Below are 22,966 nucleotides of genomic sequence, written 5' to 3'. Positions count from 1 at the left end.
GAAAGGGTAGGATCCTTTATTTGCTCACTTTGGAAGTCATCTTTCTGGACTTCGACATCTGGCAAACGGGGAGGTGGACGGCTGCCTGCCCCCTCCTCTTCCCTGGTCTCCTCAGTATCCACGCCATGACTGAAAACGGGAACTGAAGTTCATTTCCAGTAGACTCGTCACTAGAGTCTCCCTGGGGAACCTCCTCCAGGGGTTCGGGACCCACCCGCGCCCTGGGAGAGGAATCCCGTACACTGTTACCCTGGGGCATCAACTGATTCTCACACAATTGCCAGAAGTGGGGAAAATCCCGGCCCAAGATAACATCATGCAACAACGCGGGGACGAGTCACACTTTATGTTGCACAGACCCATAGGAAGTAGAAATGCATATGACCGCAGTGAGGTATGAACAGGTGTCTCCATGCACACATGTTACAGAAAATTTGTCTGATGGTCCAGTCGGGCTGACACCAGACTGGCCTTAACCAGAGTCACCACACTTCCCGAGTCTACCTGTCATGATCCAGGATGGGCTTTGTCTTTGGCCCGTCCTGGTCAGACAGGGGTTAATTGTCTCTGCCTCTTTCTGACAGAGGATGGCTATTTAATGCTCACTTGACCTAGGTCCGGTGTCAGTTATACTCCTGCCTTCGGCTGAGTTAGTTGACCTCGTGCGTACGTGTGCCTTGTGCCTGATATCTTGCTTGTTTGTTTGGTTTTGATCCGGTTCTGTCCCTGTTACGACTTCTGACAGGGTCCTGACATTTGAGTCCTGACACTACCAATGCCACCACCCTTTTTCCATCCACCGTTACATCACACAGGTGTTTTTCCACCTTACTTTGACCGACATTCACACTCACTACCCAGGCAACCATAGTCATGCATTTTTGAGACTGCATGGGTTCAGTAGTGACCGGACCGTTCGCAGCGATGTGGCCCATCTCTTGGCAGCGAAAACACGTAACTGGCCCCTTGCCTAGACCAACGTTGGTTACTCTTGGCCTTACCGTGCGGGCAGTCCCGTTTTCCTCTCCCACTGTCTTAGGGATTTTTCCTTCTCCCCTAATCCCGGGAACAGTCTTACCGGTTCCACGTGGAGATGATGAAGACTGAGGTCTCGGAGTCCTTCCGCCACGGAGTAACGCTCAACCATATCCACCAATTCATCTGCCGTCGTAGGATTTCCATGGCTTACCCACTTCCTCAAGGCTGACGGTAGAGCTCTCAGGTACTAGTCCAGGACGACTCTCTGGATCATCTCTGGTGCTGTCAGCACCTCGGGTTGTAGCCACTTCTTCATCAGGTGGATCAGGTCGAACATCTGTGACCGCGGTGGTTTATCCAGCTGATAAGTCCATTGATGCACTCTTTGTGCACGGACAGCGGTCGTCACTCCCAGCCGGGCCAAGGTCTCGGCTTTCAGTTTGTCAAAGTCCTGCGCGGCTTCAGGTTCTAAGTCATAATAAGCCTTTTGGGCCTCACCGGAAAGAAATGGGGCAATCAGGCCGGCCCAGCGGGCCTTCGGCCATTTTTCTCACACCGCCGTCCGTTCAAACGTGGTCAGATATGCCTCGACGTCATCTTCAGTCGTCATCTTCTGCCAGTACCGACTCACGTGAATCACTCTCGAATCGGCTTCTGGGTTAACCTCAGGTAAGGCCGCCAGGCGCTGCTCCACCTGCTGGAGAAGCGAATAATCTGTTGCTGTCATGTCCACCAACTGCTTCAGCTGGGCCATCATCACCTGATTAGCTTCTTGCTGGACTGCGGAGGACTGTACCAGTGCTTTCACCACGTCCTCCATGTTCATGCTTTCAACGTCCTGCTCGCATTCTCCACAATACTGTGACAAAACACTCTGGGATCGCCTTTGCTGGGGTCAAAGGCTACGTGGGTTTAGCATGAAACTCAGGTGCACAGCTGGGATCTGGACATAACTGACACTGGGTTAGGTTTATTTAAGGTGAAAACCAAAACATACAGGGAATAAAACATAAAACAAATCCTTGCCTGTCCAGCACTCTCTAAACAGGGTCCGAACTAACTACCAACTGGAGGGCTTCTCCCGTCCAGCCCAACCACAGTTACCATGAGCACTGCTTTCACTCACAAGTGTCTCACACAGACAGGCTCTCTGTGTTCCCCAAGCTGAGCGACTAACACACTACCTGGTTTCCTTTTATATCCGCCTCCCCTTACTCATTAGTTATCAGGTGAAATACTGACCAGACTAGGCCACATAGGAAAGGTATGTGGGCGAGATATACCTGCCCTCATCCACGATTCCCCCATGTTTCTCACAGTCCACAGATTGATTGACCTAGCTGTGTGGCATGGCGCATTGTCCTGCTGGAAAAAACAGTCCTCAGAGTTGGGGAACATTGCCTGAGCAGAAGGAATCAACTGTTTTTCCAGGATAACCTTGTATGCGGCTTGATTCATACCCAAAGATTAACCTGCCCAATTGTAGCCTTGCTGAAGCATCCCCAGATCATCACCGATCCTTCAACAAATTTCACAGTGGGTGCAAGACGCTGAGGCTTGTACGCATCTCCAGGTCTTACCATTAGATGACAAGGTGTTGGGCAAAGCTGAAAATTAGACTAATTAGAGAAGATTACCTTACTCCAGTTCTCTATGGTCCAATCCTTATGGTCTTTGGAAAACTTCAGCCTGGCTCTCCTTTTGTTCTCATTGATGAAAGGCTTTTTTCTACCTTTACGTGACTTGAGACCTGCCTCTTGGAGCCTGTTACGAACTGTTCTTGCTGTGCATTTCACCCCGGCTGCCATTAGCCGTTCCTTTTGTAGGTCACTTGATGTCATCCTGTGGTTGCTGAGTGACATTTGAATAAGATGACGGTCATCCCGGTCAATGTAGAGTCATTTTCGCCCTTTGCTAGTCTGTAGCTTTGTTGTCTCCAATGTCTCCTGCTTGACCTTGTTGTAATGGACTTCCGTCTTAGAAATTTTAAGGATGGAGGCAACATGACGCTCACTGTATCCCTCTGCTAGATAAGCCAGAATTGAGCCTCTCTTTTCCTCACTCAATACATTTCTTTTCAACTCCTTTGGCATGGTTAAATGTTATTTTTTCATTCCTATTACTTTTGGGATATATATAACATAGGAGACACCACGACTGCTAAATATATCACATTGCGACTGCTGTATATACATTATATAATTGATACTGTGACTGCTGTATATACATTATATAGGTGATACTGCAACGATTACAGCAGTGGTAGGCCAGGAGAACAAAAAGGAGCACTGAATTCAATATAAAAAGTTACAAATTTTATTAGTCACATAAACATTAGAATAAATAGCAAAGTTGCAAAACCAACAGGACAAACACAGGGGGAGCGTTTCGCGCTCACACAGGGCACTTTCTCAGAGCTTTTCTGCACGGCTATGGACTTTTGTGCATGAGACCACACATGACGTGCCCAAGTTAATGATGTCTTCCAAGACGGCAATGATAGGGGTACCGATGGATGTAGTAGAGATTTATAGGAGGCAATGCTAAAGGTCAAGGGCTTATTAAAGAAACCTACACATATCATCCCCTTGGGAAAGCGCCCTGTGTGAGCGCGAAACGCGTCTCGGGGTCCACCCCTCGGTCCTGGGTCCGTGCATACTGCCTGGTAAGCTCCCTTAATTTATGCTTTACTTGCCATTGTTTTTTTTTACTGGTAATATGGGGTACAGCTTACCGCAACTGTTGTAATTAGTCACCATTTGTGACTGATGCTATGGCTGACTTTGTGGGTATGTGCTAGTATACACGGCTCCTTCCCCCTGTGTTTGTCCTGTTGGTTTTGCAACTTTGCTATTTATTCTAATTGCTAATGTTTATGCGACTAATAAAATTTGTAACTTTTTTAGATTATATTGAATCCAGTGCTCCTTTTTGTTCTCCTGGCCTACCATTATACATGGAGTGGAATTTTTACTAAGATAGAGGTTTATTTGCATTTGCTACCACCCACTTCTTTCAAGAAAGTGTTGGGCGTTTTTGTGTTTCTAACTATACACAGCAGTAGCAGTGTCATATTTATAATGTATATACACAGATTTAACAGCCAGGATCACCTATATAATGTATATACAGCAAAATCACAGTATCACCTATATAATGTATGCTGTATATACATTATACAGGTGATACTGTGATTATACACAGATTTAGCAGCCAGTATTACCTATATAATGTATATATAGCCGAGTCACAGTATCACCTATATAATGTATATAGACTGCTGTATATACATTATACAGGTGATACTGTGATTATGCACAGATTTAGCAGCCAGTATCACCTATAATATCTATATATAGCAGAGTCGCAGTATCACCTATATTTTGTATATACAGCAGTCTATATACAGTTTACAGTTGGTACTGCAAGTGCTGAATATACAGAAAACAAAGTTTCAATATTGGAACTTACCCAGGTCTCGGAGATGGGGGGGGATGAAGATCTCTGAGCTGAGGTGGGTCCATCATCAGGCGTGCAGAGGAGCGGATCCCTGGCTAGGACTGGTGAGTACAGCACGAAACAAAAAAAAGCTGCTCTGATGCTAATTCTGGCCAGCGTCAGTTGGTAGAGCCCTGTGCGTGCCACGGTGGCCCTTTCAAACTTGTGAAAGACGGTCCTGTGTGTGCGCACTCTCATGCTTGCACACAATGACAGGGACCGCAGCCGCGCGCGTACACGTGCAAGCTGACAAGGGCCGCTGCGGCAACCACATACAGATACGTGCCACAGCGGCCCTTGTCAGAGCGTGCAAGCGAGAGACCCCGCCACACAGGGCCTTTAGTAAGATGTTTTAGAGGGTTGGATGGCCACTTCGTATTACAGAGCCGCCAACCCACCGGGCATCTGCCCAACCCGGCAGATTAGCAATCCGGGCCTGCCCCTTGTATTGGCTACACCCTGAATGTTATCAGTCTACTTTGAGCTCACCATTGCATCCAGTAGATATGTTCTCTTGATTTATGTAGTTTAATCCTTATTACTTTAGAGAAATTATCTCATCTGGTCATGTTTATAACCGCATGGTGATGACTAGTGAGACGTTCTTACAAAAAATAAATTTTATTCCAAAATATATAAAACACAATAATAATATAAAATAAATAGATAAATAACATAATAGATAAATAAATTGCAGAAGATGCAGTGGTAGCAAGGGCTGGAGATCCTTGTCTGACTACTGAGCAGGTCTATTCCTCATGATTGTGGAGAGTTTAGTGGCGTGCAGGAGGTAGCGATTGATGTTTACGTGGATTATCCACTGAGCGCAGACAGTGTCATCCTGCAAAACAGAAAGGTACAGTAAAAATGGTTACATTCTACAATCTATTTGTCATGGAAAGAGTCACATGTGATAAGACAACCAGCAAGACATACAGAGCAATCAGAAGATTTTTTTCTCTCCTTCACTTTTTCTACCTTGACAACCCATTATGGATTAAACGTTCGTTTGTAATCAACCAATACATAATTCTCTATAATAAAAAATATAATTGGCTTCATAAAAATGTGTGCAAAAGTATTCAATCCCTAGTTAAAGCCTCAGGTCTCCTTGTGTATGACACTATAAACCCAGCGCAATTGCATTTGGAGATTTTCTCCAAATTTTAATTGCAGACCCTCTCGGGTTTTACTTTTTACTAATTTACATCTAGTAAATTAGTTGTCTGTTGAGAAAGAAACATATATTCTTGATTCTGAGCCGTTTTCACAAAACTATTGGACATTTTTAATAAAATGATTTACTAAGTTGCTTAGTTTTTCATATTAGATGCATAGGAAAGAAAATTTGTTGCGATGGTGGAGATAGCCTTCAAGTGCCTTCTGGCCAACTCCACATGGGCTATAGTGTGGATTTTAGTGAAAAGTATGGTAGTTTATATCTATATAAAGTCCCGTAAACAGATAGCTGCTAAATGAAAAATCACTTGGCCAATTGCTATCTCCCCAAACTCTTCCCATAGACAGAAATCCTCGCCTCAACCTAGCGCTTCTGTGTCTTCTATGAATGAGTCACTGCAAGATTCTTTTGTTGGTGACTTGTCTTCTGGAGAATGAAAGGATCAGCTGCTGAAATTCAACAGGTTGGATCCTTCTCTTCCCATACAATATCTGTCAGGACAGAGTCAAAGACTGTCTGCTGATCCTGTCGATATTTGCAGGTTTGGCCTATTATAGCAATAAGATGAAATCAAAGACATGTAATTTGAAGAACCATTACCTGCTCTTTCAAAATCTTTTCCAGCGTACTGAAATATTTATTCCAAATTCTCTTCTCACGATTTCCTGTGGTTTCGGAGATCTGGGGAGAAATAAAACCTGTCGATTACTGACTGTCCAGTGTAACACTCAGAATGGCTGTACTGTAGATCAGTTAGAGGAGAACCTACACAGTCCTCCAGTAGATTCGCCTGGTGATACATTTCCTCCTGAAGCTGCTCCCAGGCTGTCTGGTTGTTCACAAGTTTCTCCTGATGTTTTGTGTAGAACTGGAGCGTTTGCTCAAAAAGTTCACGGACCCACCGCGCCACAGATTCGACCTGCAAATTTATAGTCAAGAATGATTAATACACCAGGAGCTGCGGATGGTGTGATTCTCTCTAGAGAGGCCAAACGTGGGCCACAGATTCCCCCTGCAAATATTTCAACATGATCATTTCACAAGGAGTGGTGGATGGTGTCATTCTCTAAAGAGTGGTCAGTTATGGAAAGTTCTGCTGGCTACATCAATGAATCAAACCCAATTGCTCAGCTTCATTACAGTTCCTGTAAACCATCATACATGTATCAAGCAGGGTTGGTGTATGGTCAGCTTCTAAGTCTGTGCCATCAGCAGCAGATATCAGCTATATATCAGCTCGTCTCCCGGTACTTACCTGCACGAAACCTCCGATCCTCACAAGACCTCATTCTGTACTCCCCTCTTATCTCCTCTTCCCACAATCGCATACAAGATTTCTCCCGCGCATCCCCCGTACTCTTGAACGCTGCACCACAACATATCAGACTCTCACCTACCATGGAAGCCTTCAAAAAGAGCCTGAAGACCTACCTCTTCTGACATGCCTACAACCTGTTGTAACCACCGATCCACCAAACCGCTGCATGACCAGCTCTACCCTCGCCTACTGTATCCTCATCCATCCCTTGTAGATTGTGAGCCCTCGCAGGCAGGGTCCTCTCTCGTCCTGTACCAGTCGTGACTTGAATTGTTTAAGATTACTGTACTTGTTTTTATTATGTATACCCCTCCTCACATGTAAAGCGCCATGTAATAAATGGCACTATAATAATAAATAATAATAATATATTACAACTGACACTTTTCTGCAATGGGGCAACTGGTTGGTGCTAGCTGAAGATGAAAGGTCTTCCATAGGCATCTTGTTTTCTTTTAAAGCATAACTAACATTTTTTGGTCCTTAAAAAACTTGTTTGAAAATGTCTTCAAAAGTTTAAAAATTGCTCTTAAATATCTATAGATTTTAACATCCTAAAAAGATATGATGCCAACATAAAAGAGACATATGGGAAATGTTCATTATGAACTGCAGTTTTTGAGAATTAAAAATTGGAGTTTTCCATATTGAATAACACGTACCACTAACATGAAGTACAATGGGTCACAAAAAAACTATTCCACAATCACTTAGAGAAGTATAATAATTCCAAAGTTATTCCTAAATAAAATAACGCAGGTCAGAATTCAAAACTGGACAAAACTGGCTGCAACTGTAAGGGGTAAAAGTGTCCATTAATCCCCATTATATATGCTTCCACTGGGATTCTGTATTTCAACAAGACAGACAAACGGAGATTGCGTGAATCTTATTGTGCACTACAAGTTATGGGCAAGTGGAAGTACTATTGTTCTATTGTTCTATTTGACATACGTTCTTTTATGAAATGTACAATTTACAATTTAATGAAAAGCTACCAGAAAGAAAAAAAATTAAGATTCTGATACAATGTACTAAAGTAATAAAAATAAGTTGTTCCCTGTAAAAAATGAAATTTTAATATTGAATCCTGCTTTTGTAATATTTACCTGGGAGATGTTGTAGAGCTGGCGAGTGTCGTTGGGTTTAATTTTGGTCACACAGTCGTCTGAGGTCCCATTCTCTGGAATCTGGAACAGAAAATATAACATTATGTAATCAGCAGGAGAAATTGACCATGGTATGATTGTGCCTTGTGCGCCACCTTTAGCTGCACTGCTGCAGGTGACCACAGGAAAGATAGAGGACGCAAGCGCCAGAGGCTCACCATGGTATGGAACTTGTTAAGCATCTGGATGGAAAGATCTTTGTGATTGTCTTGGAGCCATACGCAGCTCTTGGAGTAGACAATGGTACTGGCACAGAGAAGGAGAAGGAACGTCCAAGTATTGGCTGGAGACATGGCCAGTAGTCAGAAGGTTGTTGTCTCCTCTGTCCTGGTGATATTTTTGCTTAGAATTGGGCTCCATCTTCATAGTTATATTCCAAAAAGAATATGGATGTCACAAAAGTGGAATGTGAATTAAGTCTATGGGATCTCCCTATCAGTTTTAGTTTCCTTCTAGCAGAGAATTTTTTTGACTGCTTACTTACTGATTGTGGAGACATCTAGTGGTGAAGTCAAGGAGAACTTCCAAAAATCCTGAACATGAATATGTGCACACTACATCATTTTCAGGCAGATTCCACAGCGGAAGTGTAATAGTAGGAAGTGCTTGTTTTGTATGCTCCAGCTATTTTGTGTGCTCCTTAATAAATTAGGTAATATGCATGAGCCAGTCACCAACCTCTATCTGTGTATATACAGATGTAAGCAGTTTGAGTGCATGAAAGAAATGGAAAGATATAAAATTGATAAATGTCAGGAGGAGGTTTTGGATATTTTGAAGGATCTCCCTTTGGGTAAATCTCCTAGACCGGATGGGATTGCATTTATTTTACAAGACCTTTTCAGACGAGCTTTCTCCCCGCATGGTTAGATTGTTTAACGCTTTTTTGGAAGGCTCTCCCATCCGGACTTGATATCACACTCCTACTTAATTCTCATCCCAAAATCAGGGAAAACCCCCTTGGATTGTTAAAATTTTCGTCTAATTGCACTGCTAAAATCTGATCTGAAAATTTTAACTCACATACTGGCCAATAGGCTTAACTGTTGGCTTCCTCAGCTTATTAGCAAGGATCAAGTAGGTTTTGTCCTTAATCGCCAAGGAGAGGATAATACCTTATATTGTATGGTATTGTGGGGACATTATACTGTATGGAGCACTACGTGAGGCCATGATACTGTATGGAGCACTGTGTGGAGCCATTATACTGTATTGAGCACTTTTTGTAGCTATTATACTGTATTGAGCACTATGTGGGGCTATTATACTGTATAGAGAGTTTTTTGTAGCCACTATACTATATGGAGTTCTATGTGTGACTATTATAGTGTATGGAACACTACCTGTTGCCATTATATTGTATGGAGCACTAAGTGGGGCCAGTATACTGTATGGATGACTATGTTGGGCCCATTATACTGTATGGAGCACTATGTGTTGCCATTATATTGTATGGAGGACTATGTGGGGCTATTATACTGTATGGAGCACTATGTGGTGCCATTATATTGTATGGAGGACTATGTGGGGCACATTATACTGTATGGAGCACTTTTTGGGGCTCCATACTATATGGAGGGCTGTGTGGCAATTACAGTTGGAGAACCATATTGTGATGGATCACCATTCTTTGTCGGGGGATCGAAGGGGAGGTATGGTAGAGTCATCACATCGTACATGTGGGGGGTACTGTGGAGGGATTCACTGTGGGGGTATCATACTGTGTTTGGGCGCACTTTTATTTGCATCATGCTTTATAATCTGCATTATTCAGAGCCTCATTTTTCCAAGTGAGATCCAAAGATAGGATACGAAAACAGACCGCATACTGGCCCACAGAGAGGTTACCTTGGCGTAACCAGAGCAGAGAAGAGGCTGCAAAAGAAATGCGGCCGGGCTCGTCAGAGACCTTGCGAAAGGCTTCCAAGAAGGACCGTAGGTCAGACACCAATGGATGCCCTCTTTCCCACAGAAGATTGAGCCATGCTAGGGCCTCATCAGATATGATGAATGCCACTTTGGCTCAGTCCGTGGTGAACTGATGAGCCAAGAGTTCAAAGTGCAATGTGCAATGGTTAATGAACCCCCGACACAGGGCAGAATCTCCGCCATAGCGTGGAGGAGCCGACAGACGTGGTCCAGAACCTGGTGCATAACTGGCTGCCTCGTGGGTTACCGTGGTGGTAACTACTGCCTGTGAGAGTGAGGAAGCGGGCATTACTGCCAGCATATCAAGACGAGTGTTCACAGACCGTAGCTAGGAAAGAATCTTGTATTGCTGATCCTTTGGGCAGGAGACCTCCTGGTATAGGTCCGAGATGAAAGATGCCTGGGAGCCAGTGGATTCCATGGCCTGTACAAACTATAACGGGCTGGGTGGTGGAACCACTGTACCAAAGCCCAAGTAAGAACTGGAGGGGCGGGACTAGAAGCCTCACCCAATCCGACCACGGACACGCAGGAGCTAATGACACCGCAGTCCTTGGAGAGACAAGGAAGGTGATCCAGGTGCTACTCCAGGACTGACCTTGGTTAGATGGTGACGGACCGCTAGGAGTGGATAGCTGGAATGGCCCGGGGAAATGTCCAACACATGCAGACAAGCGGAGAAGATGAGAGGAACCACAGACGCAGACAAGACAGTCTAATGGACAGATGAGCACTGACGGGTGCGGCCGGCTCAGCTGCCGTTGAGGTGAGCACTGGTGGGTGCAGCTGGCTCTGCTGCCGTTGAGGTGAGAACTGGCGGGTGCTGCAGACTCGGATACAAGTACAGGGACCTGAGAACTGATAAGCGTGTTAGGAACAAACTCACAACATTGTACAGGCACCTCCATGGAGGAGGAGGCGGTTTAAATAGTAAGTGACCTCCAGCTATTGGCTGGGGACACTTTAGAGGAACACGCGCAGCCCCTTTAGGAAAGAGGAAGTGCACGTGCGCGTGCTCTAAGCACAGTGCCTGAAGATCTGCTAGGAGTGTGTGCACCCTGGGCAGCAGCAGACTGGGAAGGATGGGAGCCTTGCCAGTGATCACACTGCTGTCTCTGCAGAGAGAGAGGGGAACTGCAGGCAGAGATGCGGGCGTTACAGATATGTCATTTATCTGAAAAGTTACCACATGGAATAATAAAGAGTCTGCCACTTTTTTCACAATTTATCAGAGTGAAATACTGTATATATATATATATATATATATATATGTATATATATATATATACACTCACTGGCCACTTTATTAGGTACACCATGCTAGTAACGGGTTGGACCCCCTTTTGCCTTCAGAACTGCCTCAATTCTTCGTGGCAGAGATTCAACAAGGTGCTGGAAGCATTCCTCAGAGATTTTGGACCATATTGACATGATGGCATCACACAGTTGGCGCAGATTTGTCGGCTGCACATCCCTGATGCGAATCTCCCGTTCCACCACATCCCAAAGATGCTCTATTGGATTGAGATCTGGTGACTGAGGAGGCCAATTGAGTACAGTGAACTCATTGTCATGTTCAAGAAACCAATCTGAGATGATTCGAGCTTTATGACATGGCGCATTATCCTGCTGAAAGTAGCCATCAGATGCCTGTTCTTAGCTGAGAGGAGTGGTACCCAGTGTGGTCTTCTGCTGCTGTAGCCCATCTGCCTCAAAGTTCGACGCACTGTGCGTTCAGAGATGCTCTTCTGCCTACCTTGGTTGTAACGGGTGGCAATTTGAGTCACTGTTGCCTTTCTATCAGCTCGAACCAGTCTGCCCATTCTCCTCTGACCTCTGGCATCAACATGGCATTTCCGGCCACAGAACTGCCGCTCACTGGATTTTTTTTCTTTTTCGGACCATTCTCTGTAAACCCTAGAGATGGTTGTGCGTGAAAATCCCAGTAGATCAGCAGTTTCTGAAATACTCAGACCAGCCCTTCTGGCACCAACAATCATGCCACGTTCAAAGGCACTCAAATCACCTTTCTTCCCCATACTGATGCTCGGTTTGAACTGCAGGAGATTGTCTTGACCATGTCTACATGCCTAAATGCACTGAGTTGCCGCCATGTGATTGGCTGATTAGAAATTAAGTCTTAACACACAGTTGGACAGGTGTACCTAATAAAGTGGCCAGTGAGTGTATATATATATATATCTCTCTCCAAGCACTAAATTTTGTATTTATTTTCAGAAAATGAGAAATGGTCAAAATAACAAAAAAATGCCGTGCTTGCAGATCTCAAATAATGCTAAGGAGGCAAATTCATAATCATTTAGAAACAACAATACTAATGCTTTAACTCAGAAAGAGTTCAGAGATTAATAATTTGTAGAATAACCATGATTTTTAATCACAGCTTTCATGCATCTTGGCATGCTTTCCACCAGTCTTTCACACTGCTTTTGGGTAACCTTATGCCACTCCTGGTACAAAAATGTAAGCAGTTCTTCTTTGTTTGATGGCTTGTGACTATCTATCTTCCTCTTGATTACATTCCAGAGGTTTTCAGTGGGGTTCAGTTCTGGAGATTGGGCTGGCCATGACAGGGATTTGATGTGGTGATCCTTCGTACTGTGACAAAACACTACGGGATCGCCTTTGCTGGCACGTGGGTTTAGCATGAAACTAAGGTGCACAGCCGAAATCCGGATATAACTGACACTGACACTGGGTCAGGTTTATTTAAGGTGAAAGCCAAAACATGCAGGGAATAAAACATAAAACAAATCATTGCCTGTCCGGCACTAACTAAACAGGGTCCGAACTAACTACCAACTGGAGGGCTTCTCCCGTCCAGCCCAACCACAGTTACCGTGAGCACTGCTTTCACTCACAAGTGTCTCTCACACAGACAGGCTCTCTGTGTTCCCCAAGCTGAGCAACTAACACAACACCTGGCGTCCTTTTATATCCGCCTCCCCTTACTCATTAGTCATCAGGTGAAATACTGATCAGACTAGGCCACATAGGAAAGGTATGTGGGCGAGATATACCTGCCCTCATCCACGATTCCCCCATGCTTCTCACATATCCCCTCCTCTGCTCAGACCACTCTGGTCGAGCAATGACATTGCCCATCTGTACCCCTGGGCGGTGCTCCACCGTAAAAGTGTAGGTCTACAGGGCAAGGAACCACAGGGTCACTCGGCTATTCCGTTCCTTGTGCAAGTGCATCCACTTGAGAGGGGCATGGTCAGTGATCAGCCTAAACGTTCTGCCCACCAGGTAATATTTGAGGGACTCTATAGCCCACTTAATGGCTAGGCACTCTTTTTCTACTACCGTATACTTTTGCTCATGTTTATTCAGCTTCCTGCTGAGATAGAGGACCGGGTGTTCCACTCCGTCCCTCGCTTGTGACAGTACGGCCCCGATACCGGTCTCGGAGGCTTCAGTTTATACCACAAACTCGCTGCGGAAATCTGGAGTCACCAGTACGGGTTGAGAGCAAAGTGCCCGTTTTAGGCTATGGAAGGCTTCTTCAGCCGCTAAATTCCATTTAACCATGACGGAATCTTTCCCTTTGATAAGATCCATCAGCGGGGTAGTGATGGCTGCAAAATTGGAGATGAACCGGCGATAATAGCCTGCTATCCCCAGAAAGGCTTGCACCTGCTTTTTGTTAACTGGTTGCGGCCTGTCCTGAACCGCTTAAATCTTATCGACCTGGGGTTTAACAATACCCCTCCCAATTACGTAACCCAAATACCGGGCTTCTTCTAACCCGATGTGACATTTCTTGGGGTTCGCGGTTAGACCTGCTTATGTGGCCTCAGGACTCGATCCATCAGTCTCTGGAACGGCGCCGGCACTCCGTGCAGTCCAAACGGCATATACACATACCAAAATAAACCTTCCGATGTAGCAAATGCCGTCTTCTCTCTGGCAGCCTCCGCCAGAGGGATCTGCCAATCTCCCTTTGTTAGATCTAGGGTCGTAATATACTGGGCCTTCCCTAACCGATCTATTAACTCGTCGACCCGAGGCATAGGGTAAGCATCAAATTTTGAGACCGCATTCAGTTTCCTGAAGTCATTGCAGAACCGGATGAATTAACACAATCGGGCTGGACCAAGCACTGTGCGACTCCTCAATGACCCCTAACTCTAACATTGCCTTGAGTTCTCGGGAAACAGCTTCACGGCGCGCTTCCGGAATTCTGTAGGGTTTCACATGGACCCCAGGTTCCGTTATGATGCCATGTTTCATTAGCGTAGTCTGCCCAGGTTTTTCAGAGAAAAACTTTTGGTTGTGAAGTAGAAACTGCCTGACCTCAGTCTTTTGCCGCTCCGAGAGAGTCTCTGCAATCCGTACCTCTGGCACGGTATGCGATCAGACGGGCCGGGCCAGATCCGCTGATAAGGCAGACCGATCCTTCCAGGGTTTTATCAGATTTACATGATAAATCTGTTCAGGTTTCCTTTTACCTGCCTGATACACTTTGTAGTTTACCTCACCAACTCTTTCCTTAATCTCAAAGGGGCCCTGCCACTTTGCCAGGAATTTACTGTCAGCTGTGGGGACCAGGATCAACACCATATCTCCGGGTGCAAACGTATGGATCTTGGCGCCCCTATCATAGATTCTTTTCTGGGCTCCCTGAGCCTGCATCATGTGCTCTTTGACGATGGGCATAACAGCCGCAATATGGTCCTGCATTTGTGTTACATGATCTATCACCGTTTTAAACGGAGTGACCTGACCCTCCCAGGTTTCTTTTGTGACGTCTAACAGTCCATGGGGACATCGGGCGTACAATAACTCGAAAGGCGAGAATCCAGTGGAAGACTGGGGCACTTCCCTGATGGCAAAAAGCAAATATGGAAGTACATAGTCCCAGTTTTTCCCATCCTTGTCTATCGCCTTTCTCAGCATCTGCTTCAGAGTTTTATTGAACCGTTCGACCAGCCCATCTGTTTGAGGGTGATACATGGATGTGCGTAATGGTTCGATTTGTAGCAGCCTGCAGAGCTCCCTCATTACCCTTGACATAAAGGGAATCCTAGGTCGGCGAGTATCTGTTTTAGAATACCGACTCGACTAAACACATGCACCAGTTCCTTGGCAATCGTCTTGGTGGCCGTGTTACGCAAAGGGATGGCCTCCGGGTAACGAGTGGCATAATCCAAGATGACCAGAATATGTTGGTGTCCACGGGCAGACCATGGAAGGGGCCCAACTAAATCCATCCCAATCCCCTCAAACGGGACTTCAATAATAGGTAAGGGTACCAAAGGGGTACAGAACCGCGGTTTAGGCGCAGAGGCTTGGCAGTCAGGACAAGACTCACAACATACACGAACATCATGATGCATGCCTGGCCAAACAAAACAGTGTAATATCCTTTTGGTGGTTTTCTGGACTCCCAGGTGATCTCCCATCACATGTCCGTGGGCCAGTTCCAGCACTTTCCGCCGGTAGGGTTTTAGCACGACTAATTGTTGCACCATGTCTTCCCCTTTTTTCTCTATCTGATATAATAAATCATTCTTCAGGACCATGTACGGATATGCCAGCTTAGTGCCAGGTTCTACGGGTACCTCATTTATCACTTTTACATTTGTCCTAGCCTGAGAAAGGGTAGGATCCTTTATTTGCTCACTTTGGAAGTCATCTTTCTGGACTTCGACATCTGGCAAACGGGGAGGTGGACGGCTGCCTGCCCCCTCCTCTTCCCTGGTCTCCTCAGTATCCACGCCATGACTGAAAACGGGAACTGAAGTTCATTTCCAGTAGACTCGTCACTAGAGTCTCCCTGGGGAACCTCCTCCAGGGGTTCGGGACCCACCCGCGCCCTGGGAGAGGAATCCCGTACACTGTTACCCTGGGGCATCAACTGATTCTCACACAATTGCCAGAAGTGGGGAAAATCCCGGCCCAAGATAACATCATGCAACAACGCGGGGACGAGTCACACTTTATGTTGCACAGACCCATAGGAAGTAGAAATGCATATGACCGCAGTGAGGTATGAACAGGTGTCTCCATGCACACATGTTACAGAAAATTTGTCTGATGGTCCAGTCGGGCTGACACCAGACTGGCCTTAACCAGAGTCACCACACTTCCCGAGTCTACCTGTCATGATCCAGGATGGGCTTTGTCTTTGGCCCGTCCTGGTCAGACAGGGGTTAATTGTCTCTGCCTCTTTCTGACAGAGGATGGCTATTTAATGCTCACTTGACCTAGGTCCGGTGTCAGTTATACTCCTGCCTTCGGCTGAGTTAGTTGACCTCGTGCGTACGTGTGCCTTGTGCCTGATATCTTGCTTGTTTGTTTGGTTTTGATCCGGTTCTGTCCCTGTTACGACTTCTGACAGGGTCCTGACATTTGAGTCCTGACACTACCAATGCCACCACCCTTTTTCCATCCACCGTTACATCACACAGGTGTTTTTCCACCTTACTTTGACCGACATTCACACTCACTACCCAGGCAACCATAGTCATGCATTTTTGAGACTGCATGGGTTCAGTAGTGACCGGACCGTTCGCAGCGATGTGGCCCATCTCTTGGCAGCGAAAACACGTAACTGGCCCCTTGCCTAGACCAACGTTGGTTACTCTTGGCCTTACCGTGCGGGCAGTCCCGTTTTCCTCTCCCACTGTCTTAGGGATTTTTCCTTCTCCCCTAATCCCGGGAACAGTCTTACCGGTTCCACGTGGAGATGATGAAGACTGAGGTCTCGGAGTCCTTCCGCCACGGAGTAACGCTCAACCATATCCACCAATTCATCTGCCGTCGTAGGATTTCCATGGCTTACCCACTTCCTCAAGGCTGACGGTAGAGCTCTCAGGTACTAGTCCAGGACGACTCTCTGGATCATCTCTGGTGCTGTCAGCACCTCGGGTTGTAGCCACTTCTTCATCAGGTGGATCAGGTCGAACATCTGTGACCGCGGTGGTTTATCCAGCTGATAAGTCCATTGATGCACTCTTTGTGCACGGACAGCGGTCGTCACTCCCAGCCGGGCCAAGGTCTCGGCTTTCAGTTTGTCAAAGTCCTGCGCGGCTTCAGGTTCTAAGTCATAATAAGCCTTTTGGGCCTCACCGGAAAGAAACGGGGCAATCAGGCCGGCCCAGCGGGCCTTCGGCCATTTTTCTCACACCGCCGTCCGTTCAAACGTGGTCAGATATGCCTCGACGTCATCTTCAGTCGTCATCTTCTGCCAGTACCGACTCACGTGAATCACTCTCGAATCGGCTTCTGGGTTAACCTCAGGTAAGGCCGCCAGGCGCTGCTCCACCTGCTGGAGAAGCGAATAATCTGTTGCTGTCATGTCCACCAACTGCTTCAGCTGGGCCATCATCACCTGATTAGCTTCTTGCTGGACTGCGGAGGACTGTACCAGTGCTTTCACCACGTCCTCCATGTTCATGCTTTCAACGTCCTGCTCGCATTCTCCACAATACTGTGACAAAACACTCTGGGATCGCCTTTGCTGGGGTCAAAGGCTACGTGGGTTTAGCATGAAACTCAGGTGCACAGCTGGGATCTGGACATAACTGACACTGGGTTAGGTTTATTTAAGGTGAAAACCAAAACATACAGGGAATAAAACATAAAACAAATCCTTGCCTGTCCAGCACTCTCTAAACAGGGTCCGAACTAACTACCAACTGGAGGGCTTCTCCCGTCCAGCCCAACCACAGTTACCATGAGCACTGCTTTCACTCACAAGTGTCTCACACAGACAGGCTCTCTGTGTTCCCCAAGCTGAGCGACTAACACACTACCTGGTTTCCTTTTATATCCGCCTCCCCTTACTCATTAGTTATCAGGTGAAATACTGACCAGACTAGGCCACATAGGAAAGGTATGTGGGCGAGATATACCTGCCCTCATCCACGATTCCCCCATGTTTCTCACAGTCCACAGATTGATTGACCTAGCTGTGTGGCATGGCGCATTGTCCTGCTGGAAAAAACAGTCCTCAGAGTTGGGGAACATTGCCTGAGCAGAAGGAATCAACTGTTTTTCCAGGATAACCTTGTATGCGGCTTGATTCATACCCAAAGATTAACCTGCCCAATTGTAGCCTTGCTGAAGCATCCCCAGATCATCACCGATCCTTCAACAAATTTCACAGTGGGTGCAAGACGCTGAGGCTTGTACGCATCTCCAGGTCTTACCATTAGATGACAAGGTGTTGGGCAAAGCTGAAAATTAGACTAATTAGAGAAGATTACCTTACTCCAGTTCTCTATGGTCCAATCCTTATGGTCTTTGGAAAACTTCAGCCTGGCTCTCCTTTTGTTCTCATTGATGAAAGGCTTTTTTCTACCTTTACGTGACTTGAGACCTGCCTCTTGGAGCCTGTTACGAACTGTTCTTGCTGTGCATTTCACCCCGGCTGCCATTAGCCGTTCCTTTTGTAGGTCACTTGATGTCATCCTGTGGTTGCTGAGTGACATTTGAATAAGATGACGGTCATCCCGGTCAATGTAGAGTCATTTTCGCCCTTTGCTAGTCTGTAGCTTTGTTGTCTCCAATGTCTCCTGCTTGACCTTGTTGTAATGGACTTCCGTCTTAGAAATTTTAAGGATGGAGGCAACATGACGCTCACTGTATCCCTCTGCTAGATAAGCCAGAATTGAGCCTCTCTTTTCCTCACTCAATACATTTCTTTTCAACTCCTTTGGCATGGTTAAATGTTATTTTTTCATTCCTATTACTTTTGGGATATATATAACATAGGAGACACCACGACTGCTAAATATATCACATTGCGACTGCTGTATATACATTATATAATTGATACTGTGACTGCTGTATATACATTATATAGGTGATACTGCAACGATTACAGCAGTGGTAGGCCAGGAGAACAAAAAGGAGCACTGAATTCAATATAAAAAGTTACAAATTTTATTAGTCACATAAACATTAGAATAAATAGCAAAGTTGCAAAACCAACAGGACAAACACAGGGGGAGCATTTCGCGCTCACACAGGGCACTTTCTCAGAGCTTTTCTGCACGGCTATGGACTTTTGTGCATGAGACCACACATGACGTGCCCAAGTTAATGATGTCTTCCAAGACGGCAATGATAGGGGTACCGATGGATGTAGTAGAGATTTATAGGAGGCAATGCTAAAGGTCAAGGGCTTATTAAAGAAACCTACACATATCATCCCCTTGGGAAAGCGCCCTGTGTGAGCGCAAAACGCGTCTCGGGGTCCACCCCTCGGTCCTGGGTCCGTGCATACTGCCTGGTAAGCTCCCTTAATTTATGCTTTACTTGCCATTGTTTTTTTTTACTGGTAATATGGGGTACAGCTTACCGCAACTGTTGTAATTAGTCACCATTTGTGACTGATGCTATGGCTGACTTTGTGGGTATGTGCTAGTATACACGGCTCCTTCCCCCTGTGTTTGTCCTGTTGGTTTTGCAACTTTGCTATTTATTCTAATTGCTAATGTTTATGCGACTAATAAAATTTGTAACTTTTTTAGATTATATTGAATCCAGTGCTCCTTTTTGTTCTCCTGGCCTACCATTATACATGGAGTGGAATTTTTACTAAGATAGAGGTTTATTTGCATTTGCTACCACCCACTTCTTTCAAGAAAGTGTTGGGCGTTTTTGTGTTTCTAACTATACACAGCAGTAGCAGTGTCATATTTATAATGTATATACACAGATTTAACAGCCAGGATCACCTATATAATGTATATACAGCAAAATCACAGTATCACCTATATAATGTATGCTGTATATACATTATACAGGTGATACTGTGATTATACACAGATTTAGCAGCCAGTATTACCTATATAATGTATATATAGCCGAGTCACAGTATCACCTATATAATGTATATAGACTGCTGTATATACATTATACAGGTGATACTGTGATTATGCACAGATTTAGCAGCCAGTATCACCTATAATATCTATATATAGCAGAGTCGCAGTATCACCTATATTTTGTATATACAGCAGTCTATATACAGTTTACAGTTGGTACTGCAAGTGCTGAATATACAGAAAACAAAGTTTCAATATTGGAACTTACCCAGGTCTCGGAGATGGGGGGGGATGAAGATCTCTGAGCTGAGGTGGGTCCATCATCAGGCGTGCAGAGGAGCGGATCCCTGGCTAGGACTGGTGAGTACAGCACGAAACAAAAAAAAGCTGCTCTGATGCTAATTCTGGCCAGCGTCAGTTGGTAGAGCCCTGTGCGTGCCACGGTGGCCCTTTCAAACTTGTGAAAGACGGTCCTGTGTGTGCGCACTCTCATGCTTGCACACAATGACAGGGACCGCAGCCGCGCGCGTACACGTGCAAGCTGACAAGGGCCGCTGCGGCAACCACATACAGATACGTGCCACAGCGGCCCTTGTCAGAGCGTGCAAGCGAGAGACCCCGCCACACAGGGCCTTTAGTAAGATGTTTTAGAGGGTTGGATGGCCACTTCGTATTACAGAGCCGCCAACCCACCGGGCATCTGCCCAACCCGGCAGATTAGCAATCCGGGCCTGCCCCTTGTATTGGCTACACCCTGAATGTTATCAGTCTACTTTGAGCTCACCATTGCATCCAGTAGATATGTTCTCTTGATTTATGTAGTTTAATCCTTATTACTTTAGAGAAATTATCTCATCTGGTCATGTTTATAACCGCATGGTGATGACTAGTGAGACGTTCTTACAAAAAATAAATTTTATTCCAAAATATATAAAACACAATAATAATATAAAATAAATAGATAAATAACATAATAGATAAATAAATTGCAGAAGATGCAGTGGTAGCAAGGGCTGGAGATCCTTGTCTGACTACTGAGCAGGTCTATTCCTCATGATTGTGGAGAGTTTAGTGGCGTGCAGGAGGTAGCGATTGATGTTTACGTGGATTATCCACTGAGCGCAGACAGTGTCATCCTGCAAAACAGAGAGGTACAGTAAAAATGGTTACATTCTACAATCTATTTGTCATGGAAAGAGTCACATGTGATAAGACAACCAGCAAGACATACAGAGCAATCAGAAGATTTTTTCTCTCCTTCACTTTTTCTACCTTGACAACCCATTATGGATTAAACGTTCGTTTGTAATCAACCAATACATAATTCTCTATAATAAAAAATGTAATTGGCTTCATAAAAATGTGTGCAAAAGTATTCAATCCCTAGTTAAAGCCTCAGGTCTCCTTGTGTATGACACTATAAACCCAGCGCAATTGCATTTGGAGATTTTCTCCAAATTTTAATTGCAGACCCTCTCGGGTTTTACTTTTTACTAATTTACATCTAGTAAATTAGTTGTCTGTTGAGAAAGAAACATATATTCTTGATTCTGAGCCGTTTTCACAAAACTATTGGACATTTTAATAAAATGATTTACTAAGTTGCTTAGTTTTTCATATTAGATGCATAGGAAAGAAAATTTGTTGCGATGGTGGAGATAGCCTTCAAGTGCCTTCTGGCCAACTCCACATGGGCTATAGTGTGGATTTTAGTGAAAAGTATGGTAGTCTATATCTATATAAAGTCCCGTAAACAGATAGCTGCTAAATGAAAAGTCACTTGGCCAATTGCTATCTCCCCAAACTCTTCCCATAGACAGAAATCCTCGCCTCGACTTAGCGCTTCTGTGTCTTCTATGAATGAGTCACTGCAAGATTCTTTTGTTGGTGACTTGTCTTCTGGAGAATGAAAGGATCAGCTGCTGAAATTCAACAGGTTGGATCCTTCTCTTCCCATACAATATCTGTCAGGACAGAGTCAAAGACTGTCTGCTGATCCTGTCGATATTTGCAGGTTTGGCCTATTATAGCAAGAAGATGAAATCAAAGACATGTAATTTGAAGAACCATTACCTGCTCTTTCAAAATCTTTTCCAGCGTACTGAAATATTTATTCCAAATTCTCTTCTCACGATTTCCTGTGGTTTCGGAGATCTGGGGAGAAATAAAACCTGTCGATTACTGACTGTCCAGTGTAACACTCAGAATGGCTGTACTGTAGATCAGTTAGAGGAGAACCTACACAGTCCTCCAGTAGATTCGCCTGGTGATACATTTCCTCCTGAAGCTGCTCCCAGGCTGTCTGGTTGTTCACAAGTTTCTCCTGATGTTTTGTGTAGAACTGGAGCGTTTGCTCAAAAAGTTCACGGACCCACCGCGCCACAGATTCGACCTGCAAATTTATAGTCAAGAATGATTAATACACCAGGAGCTGCGGATGGTGTGATTCTCTCTAGAGAGGCCAAACGTGGGCCACAGATTCCACCTGCAAATATTTCAACATGATCATTTCACAAGGAGTGGTGGATGGTGTCATTCTCTAAAGAGTGGTCAGTTATGGAAAGTTCTGCTGGCTACATCAATGAATCAAACCCAATTGCTCAGCTTCATTACAGTTCCTGTAAACCATCATACATGTATCAAGCAGGGTTGGTGTATGGTCAGCTTCTAAGTCTGTGCCATCAGCAGCAGATATCAGCTATATATCAGCTCGTCTCCCGGTACTTACCTGCACGAAACCTCCGATCCTCACAAGACCTCATTCTGTACTCCCCTCTTATCTCCTCTTCCCACAATCGCATACATGATTTCTCCCGCGCATCCCCCGTACTCTTGAACGCTGTACCACAACATATCAGACTCTCACCTACCATGGAAACCTTCAAAAAGAACCTGAAGACCTACCTCTTCTGACAAGCCTACAACCTGTTGTAACCACCAATCCACCAAACCGCTGCATGACCAGCTCTACCCTTGCCTACTGTATCCTCACCCATCCCTTGTAGATTGTGAGCCCTCGCAGGCAGGGTCCTCTCTCGTCCTGTACCAGTCGTGACTGGTATTGTTTAAGATTACTGTACTTGTTTTTATT

General features: G+C 45.2%; 2 long non-coding RNA genes across 2 annotated transcripts in view; both read right to left on the bottom strand.

Annotated features, from left to right (window-relative positions):
* Positions 1 to 5,138: 5,138 nt before the first annotated feature.
* Positions 5,139 to 8,163, bottom strand: LOC141094923 (uncharacterized). The gene is made up of 4 exons (XR_012233197.1): positions 8,084 to 8,163; positions 6,426 to 6,575; positions 6,257 to 6,337; positions 5,139 to 5,317 (listed from the first exon to the last, which is right to left on the bottom strand). It is a non-coding gene; the product is annotated as an uncharacterized lncRNA (long non-coding RNA).
* A 12,669-nt stretch (positions 8,164 to 20,832) lies between these two features.
* The window catches only part of LOC141094663 (uncharacterized), a 66,427-nt gene continuing 64,293 nt past the window's right edge, over positions 20,833 to 22,966 (bottom strand). Inside the window, exons 4-6 of the long non-coding RNA XR_012233150.1 lie at positions 22,118 to 22,267; positions 21,949 to 22,029; positions 20,833 to 21,011 (exon numbers count right to left, since the gene is read on the bottom strand). This is a non-coding gene — a long non-coding RNA (uncharacterized lncRNA). The remainder of the gene's footprint in view (positions 21,012 to 21,948; positions 22,030 to 22,117; positions 22,268 to 22,966) is intronic.

The sequence above is a fragment of the Dendrobates tinctorius genome, unplaced genomic scaffold (assembly GCF_039654945.1).
Source record: "Dendrobates tinctorius isolate UK_male_01 unplaced genomic scaffold, ASM3965494v1 ptg000065l, whole genome shotgun sequence".
Classification (NCBI taxonomy): Eukaryota; Metazoa; Chordata; class Amphibia; order Anura; family Dendrobatidae; genus Dendrobates; species Dendrobates tinctorius.
The sequence above is the reverse complement of the archived record's forward strand: the minus strand, read 5'-3'. Positions and strand labels throughout refer to the sequence as shown.